The sequence below is a fragment of the Salmo salar genome, chromosome ssa25 (assembly GCF_905237065.1).
Source record: "Salmo salar chromosome ssa25, Ssal_v3.1, whole genome shotgun sequence".
In the NCBI taxonomy this organism is placed as follows: Eukaryota; Metazoa; Chordata; class Actinopteri; order Salmoniformes; family Salmonidae; genus Salmo; species Salmo salar.
In genome coordinates, this window is record NC_059466.1 from 22,103,157 (window position 1) to 22,110,967 (window position 7,811).

Here is a 7,811-nt window from a genome sequence, read left to right on the forward strand (position 1 = left end):
ACAGGCCTCCTGGGCCATATGCAGTGTTCCTCACTGAGTTCCCTGAATTCCTATCGGATCTTGTAGTCATAGCAGATAATATTCTAATTTTTGGTGACTTTAACATTCACATGGAAAAGTCCACAGACCCACTCCAAAAGGCTTTCGGAGCCATCATCGACTCAGTGGGTTTTGTCCAACATGTCTCTGGACCTACTCACTGCCACAGTCATACTCTGGACCTAGTTTTGTCCCATGGAATAAATGTTGTGGATCTTAATGTTTTTCCTCATAATCCTGGATTATCGGACCACCATTTTATTGCGTTTGCAATCGCAACAAATAACCTGCTCAGACCCCAACCAAGGAGCATTAAAAGTCGTGCTATAAATTCTCAGACAACCCAAAGATTCCTTGATGCCCTTCCAGACTCCCTCTGCCTACCCAAGGACGTCAGAGGACAAAAATCAGTTAACCACCTAACCGAGGAACTCAATTTAACCTTGCGCAATACCCTAGATGCAGTTGCACCCCTAAAAATTAAAAACATCTGTCATAAGAAACTAGCTCCCTGGTATACAGAAAATACACGAGCTCTGAAGCAAGCTTCCAGAAAATTGGAACGGAAATGGCGCCACACCAAACTGGAAGTCTTCCGACTAGCTTGGAAAGACAGTACCGTGCAGTATCGAAGAGCCCTCACTGCTGCTCGATCATCCTATTTTTCCAACTTAATTGAGGAAAATAAGAACAATCCGAAATTTCTTTTTGATACTGTCGCAAAGCTAACTAAAAAGCAGCCTTCGCAAATGGAGGATGGCTTCACTTCAGCAGTAATAAATTTATGAACTTCTTTGAGGAAAAGATCATGATCATTAGAAAGCAAATTACGGACTCCTCTTTAAATCTGGGTATTCCTCCAAAGCTTCATTGTCCTGAGTCTACACAACTCTGCCAGGACCTAGGATCAAGGGAGATACTAAAGTGTTTTAGTACTATATCTCTTGACACAATGATGAAAATAATCATGGCCTCCAAACCCTCAAGCTGCATACTGGACCCTATTCCAACTAAACTACTGAAAGAGCTGCTTCCTGTGCTTGGCCCTCCTATGTTGAACATAATAAACGGCTCTCTATCCACCGGATGTGTACCAAGCTCACTAAAAGTGGCAGTAATAAAGCCTCTCTTGAAAAAGCCGAATCTTGACCCAGAAATTATAAAAAACTATCGGCCTATATCGAATCTTCCATTCCTCTCAAAGATTTTAGAAAAAGCTGTTGCACAGCAACTCACTGCCTTCCTGAAGACAAACAATGTATACGAAACGCTTCAGTCTGGTTTCAGACCCCATCATAGCACTGAGACTGCACTTGTGAAGGTGGTAAATTACCTTTTAATGACGTCAGACCGAGGCTCTGCATCTGTCCTCGTGCTCCTAGATCTTAGTGCCGCTTTTGATACCATCGATCACCACATTCTTTTGGAGAGATTGGAAACCCAAATTGGTCTACATGGACAAGTTCTGGCCTGGTTTAGATCTTATCTGTCGGAAAGATATCAGTTTGTCTCTGTGAATGGTTTGTCCTCTGACAAATCAATTGTAAATTTCGGTGTTCCTCAAGGTTCCGTTTTAGGACCACTATTGTTTTCACTATATATTTTACCTCTTGGGGATGTCATTCGAAAACATAATGTTACATTTCACTGCTATGCGGACGACACACAGCTGCACATTTCAATGAAATGGTGAAGCCCCAAAATTGCCCTCGCTAGAAGCCTGTGTTTCAGACATAAAGAAGTGGATGGCTGCAAACTTTCTACTTTTAAACTCGGACAAAACAGAGATGCTTGTTCTAGGTCCCAAGAAACAAAGAGATCTTCTGTTGAATCTGACAATTAATCTGGATGGTTGTACAGTCGTCTCAAATAAAACTGTGAAGGACCTCGGCGTTACTCTGGACCCTGATCTCTCTTTTGATGAACATATCAAGACTGTTTCAAGGACAGCTTTTTTCCATCTACGTAACATTGCAAAAATCTGAAACTTTCTGTCCAAAAATGACGCAGAAAAATTAATCCATGCTTTTGTTACTTCTAGGCTGGACTACTGCAATGCTCTACTTTCCGGCTACCTGGATAAAGCACTAAACAAACTTCAGTTAGTGCTAAATACAGCTGCTAGAATCCTGACTAGAACCAAAAAGTTTGATCATATTACTCCAGTGCTAGCCTCCCTACACTGGCTTCCTGTTAAGGCAAGGGCTGATTTCAAGGTTTTACTGCTAACCTACAAAGCATTACATGGGCTTGCTCCTACCTATCTTTCCGATTTGGTCCTGCCGTACATACCTACACGTACGCTACGGTTACAAGACGCAGGCCTCCTAATTGTCCCTAGAATTTCTAAGCAAACGGCTGGAGGTAGGGCTTTCTCCTATAGAGCTCAATTTTTATGGAATGGTCTGCCTACCAATGTGAGAGACGCAGACTCAGTCTCAACCTTTAAGTCTTTACTGAAGACTTATCTCTTCAGTAGGTCCTATGATTAAGTATAGTCTGGCCCAGGAGTGTGAAGGTGAACGGAAAGGCTGGAGCAACGAACCGCCCTTGCTGTCTCTGCCTTGCTGGTTCCCCTCTTTCCACTGGGATTCTCTGCCTCTAACCCTTTTACAGGGGCTGAGTCACTGGCTTACTGGTGTTCTTCCATGCTGTCCATGGGAGGGGTGCGTCACTTGAGTGGGTTGAGTCACTGACGTGGTCTTCCTGTCTGGGTTGGCGCCCACCCTTGGGTTGTGCCGTGGCGGAGATCGTTGTGGGCTATACTCGGCCTTGTCTTAGGACGGTAAGTTGGTGGTTGGAGACATCCCTCAATCACCACCTTCCGGAGACACCTGAAACCCCACCTCTTTAAGGAATACCTAGGATAGGATAAAGTAATCCTTCTAACCCCCCCCTTAAAAGATTTAGATGCACTATTGTAAAGTGGTTGTTCCACTGGATATCATAAGGTGAATGCACCATTTTGTAAGTCGCTCTGGATAAGAGCGTCTGCTAAATGACTTAAATGTAAATGTAAATGTAGTGGTGTGGGGGCTGTGCTTTGGCAAAGTGGGTGAGGTTATATCCTGCCTGTTTGGCCCTGTCCGGGGGTATCATCGGATGGGGCCACAGTGTCTTCTGATCCCTCCTGTCTCAGCCTCCAGTATTTATGCTGCAGTAGTTTATGTGTCGGGGGGCTAGGGTCAGTCTGTTACATCTGGAGTATTTCTCTCGTCTTATCTGGTGTCCTGTGTGAATTTAAATATGCTCTCTCTAATTCTCTCTCTCTCTTTCTGTCTTTCTCTCGGAGGACCTGAGCCCTAGGACCATGCCTCAGGACTACCTGGTATGATGACTCCTTGCTGTCCCCAGTCCACCTGGCCGTGCTGCTGCTCCAGTCTCAACTGTTCTGCCTGTGGCTATGGAACCCTGACCTGTTCACCAGACGTGCTTGTTGCACCCTCGACAACTACTATGATTATTATTATTTGACCATGCTGGTCATTTATGAACATTTTAACATCTTGACCATGTTCCGTTATAATATCCACCCTGCACAGCCAGAAGAGGACTGGCCACCCCTCATAGCCTGGTTCCTCTCTAGGTTTCTTCCTAGGTTTTTGGCCTTTCTAGGGAGTGTTTCCTAGGGAGTTTTTCCTAGCCACCGTGCTTCTTTCACATGCATTGCTTGCTGTTTGGGGTTTTAGGCTGGGTTTCTGTACAGCACTTTGAGATATCAGCTAATGTATGAAGGGCTATATAAATAAATTTGATTTGATTTGATGACACAAGCAATTTTTCCAACAATTGTTTACAAACAGATTATTTCACTTATAATTCACTGTATCACAATTCCATTGGGTCAGAAGTTTACATACACCAAATTGACTGTGCCTTTAAACAGCTTGGAACATTCCAGAAAATGATGTCATGGCTTTAGAAGCTTCTGATAGGCTAATTGACATCATTTGAGTCAATTGGAGGTTTACCTGTGGATGTATTTCAAGGCCTACCTTCAAACTAAGTGCCTCTTTGCTTGACATCATGGGAAAATCAAAAGAAATCAGCCAAGACCTCAGAAAACAAATTGTAGACCTCCACAAGTCTGGTTCATCCTTGGGAACAATTTCAAAACGCCTGAAGGTACCACGTTCATCTGTACAAACAATAGCACGCAAGTATAAACACCTTGGGACCACGCAGCCATCATACCGCTCAGGAAGGAGACACGTTCTGTCTCCTAGAGATGAATGTACTTTGGTGCGAAAAGTGCAAATTAATCCCAGAATTACAGCAAATCAATCCCAGAACAACAGCAAAGGACCTTGTGAAGATGCTGGAGGAAACAAGTACAAAAATATCTATATCCACAGTAAAACGAGTCCTATATCGACATAACCTGAAAGGCCGCTCAGCAAGAAAGAAGCCACTGCTTTAAAACCGCCATAAAAAAGCCAGACTACGGTTTACAACTGCACATGGGGACAAAGATCGTACTTCTTGGAGAAATGTCCTCTGGTCTGATGAAACAAAAATATAACTATTTGGCCATAATGACCATCGTTATGTTTGGAGGAAAAAGGGGGAGGCTTGCAAGCCGAAGAATACCATCCCAACCGTGAAGCACAGGGGTGGCAGCATCATGTTGTGGGGGTGCTTTGCTGCAGGAGGGACTGGTGCACTTCACAAAATAGATGGCATCATGAGGCAGGAAAATTAGGTGGATATATTGAAGCAACATCTCAAGACATCAGTCAGGAAGTTAAAGCTTGGTTGCAAATGGTCTTCCAAATGGACAATGACCCCAAGCATACTTCCAAAGTTGTGGCAAAATGGCTTAAGGACAACAAAGTCAAGGTATTGGAGTGGCCATCACAAAGCCCTGACCTCAATCCTATAGAAAATTTGTGGGCAGAATTGAAAACGTTTTTGCGAGCAAGGAGGCCGGACTCAGTTACACCAGCTCTGTCAGGAGGAATGGGACAAAATTCACCCAACTTATTGTGGGAAGCTTGTGGAAGGCTACCCGAAACGTTTGACCCAAGTTAAACAATTTAAAGGCAATGCTACCAAATACTAATTGAGTGTATGTAAACTTCTGACCCACTGGGAATGTGATGAAAGAAATAAAAGCTGAAATAAATCATTCTCTCTACTATTATTCTGACATTTCACATTCTTAAAATAAAGTGGTGATCCTAACTGACCTAAGACAGGGAATTTCTACTAGGATTAAATCTCAGTAATTATGAAAAACTGAGTTTAAATGTATTTGGCTAAGGGGTATGTGAACTTCCAACTTCAACTGTATCTCCTCCCCTACATCTACACTGATTGAAGTGGATTTAGCTAGTGACATCAATAAGGGATCATAGCGTTCAACAAAGCAGCAAGGATTGTTTTAAGGTGGAGATATGATTCTTCTGTTGTAGTCATGCACAATGATCTTGGGTGGTCATTAATCAACAAGATAATTATAAAAAACATGCTTATTTTATTTTACAATGCACACCTTTGAAAACGGCCAAACTCCATTCACAACAGTATTCAGTTGGTAAGAGACAGACATTCAGTCAATACTAGGAATAGATTGTCCACCATCAATGTGTTTAGAAAAGATAAATAGGCTAAATAACATTTAGATTCAGAGCAATAAAGAAAATGAATAATTTATCTGAGCAAACAAAATACCTTTCATTAAATAAATTCAAACAATACTTTAGAACCATTTCAATATAATAAATTGGAAGTTTATGCAGGACTACGGTAGATGAAGGAACCAATCTACCTTTTCATACAGTTAGATTATTTATCTGGCCAATATGACACTGTATTATGTCTGCTGTTTGTAACAGTGAGTTATATGTTAAAATGTGATTGTATTATAATTGTATTTTAATGTTTAAGGACTCTTGGAATCCAAATGAGGACAAAAAATCTAATCAAATCAAACCTGGTCAGTTTATGTCATAGAAAGAGCAGGTGTTCTTAATGTTTTGTATACACATTGTATACAACTATGAGGAAGGAAGGGGCAGAGAGGGGAAAGAAAACAAGAGAAAACCCCAACTACCTGCTTACCTAGGGGGTGATGGGAAGTGATCGCGAATGTTGACTGGTTTGGGGGTGATGTCAGTGGGGACAGTGTGTTGCAGGATGTTACTTGAGTGGAAGTGGGCTCTGAGTCTGGGGTTGTATGTATCAAGTGTCTCAGAGCAGGAGTGCTGATTTAAGATCAGTTTTGCCTTTTTGATCATAATGAATGAATAGGATTATAACATGGACAGGAGGGGCCTGATCCTAGATCAGCACTCTGAGACGCTTGATACTGCCCTTGTAGAGACTGGTACTGTAGTTCAGGTGGGGGTACTGACTGTACTGACTGACTCTATGCAGGAGACTCTCTGACCAAGGTCCTGTGTTAAGTCTCCCTGGCCACAAACCTGGTGGTTTGTGGTGGCTGTGTAGTGTCTGGAGCAGGGTCAAAGCCATTATGGGCCATTGGATTTGAAGGGAAGGGAATCAAACCATTGACCTGCTGTCCCACCACCAACCCTAAATAAATATGCACCATAAAGAAGAAAAATAGCAACTTAGTATGATACTGAGCTCCTGATGTGACTGTATTCTGCAGAAGACGTATTACAAGTTACTCATGCCATACTTCTAGATTGAGCTCAGCCTGTGAATTAAAGGTTAGATCAGTCACCAGTCAAGCTGGTATGACATTACCCTGTTATGGTTTGTGGTGTCAAACCATCTCCATTCTTCCAGCAGTTTCCCTCCCTTCAAGTTGCCTCTCTGAAGTCTTGCATGTCTCCCTCTCCTAGTCTCTCTCTCCTAGTCGCTCCCCTCCTTTCCTTCAAGTAGTTGCTTTCTGAGATCTGTGTTCCAATAGTTTTAAAAAGTAATTATTTCCTGTGATCTGTACTCAAATAGTTTTAAAAAGTTGTCATTTTTTGGGATCTGTATTCAAATAGCTGTTGTCACCTCCAAAGTAACTATCCTTTACACAAAGCACTGTGACTCTTGTTAAGGTCAATGGCATCATGAACTTTACAAAGTTCCAGGACATTTTAGCCAAAAACCTGGTAGAGAAAGGCTCAGTGTCTTTATCCTCGGTAGAGTGCTGGAGTACTGAAAACAGGGCTGCCAATATTTTATTTATTACTTGTTAAACAAAATCTCTTTCTCTATAAACAAATATAATTTCCAAATATTTTTGAGCATTCAATATAGCTCAGTATTTGTATTATATATTTTATAGTGTTTTTTTGCTCATCTTTATCAAGGGTGCCAATAATTATGGACCCCACTGTAAATAAAAATGACAACAGTCGACTATTTTCAGCTACAGTGGAAGTACATGTACAGTGGGGGGAGGGGGTGATGTTACAGTGATACAGCTTTCCCTGAGAAAATACAAAATATCCCTTCACCTAAGTTGGTATGGGCAACTGTATATAAGTTCATAGAAAAAGTATTGTACATGTACTGTTGCCTCAGTAGCATACATCTACCTTTCTTTTACCCCTCTTTTCATCCCATGGCTCTGCCTGCGACTCTGGCTGAGGTATGTGACATCCCCCACAGGAGAAGAGAGTCACAGGGCTTTGATTAACAGGCACAGCTGAGTTTTTCATCACCTCACAACACATCTCTCTCATCTGAAAGCAGTAGTCTCAGCACTCTGGTCTGTGATACACTGAATCAATGATGTCTAGCCCATGTTAGCAACGTCGCTGCAGTTTTTCAAGTCTATAAAAACAGAGCGACATAAATTGGCCTTC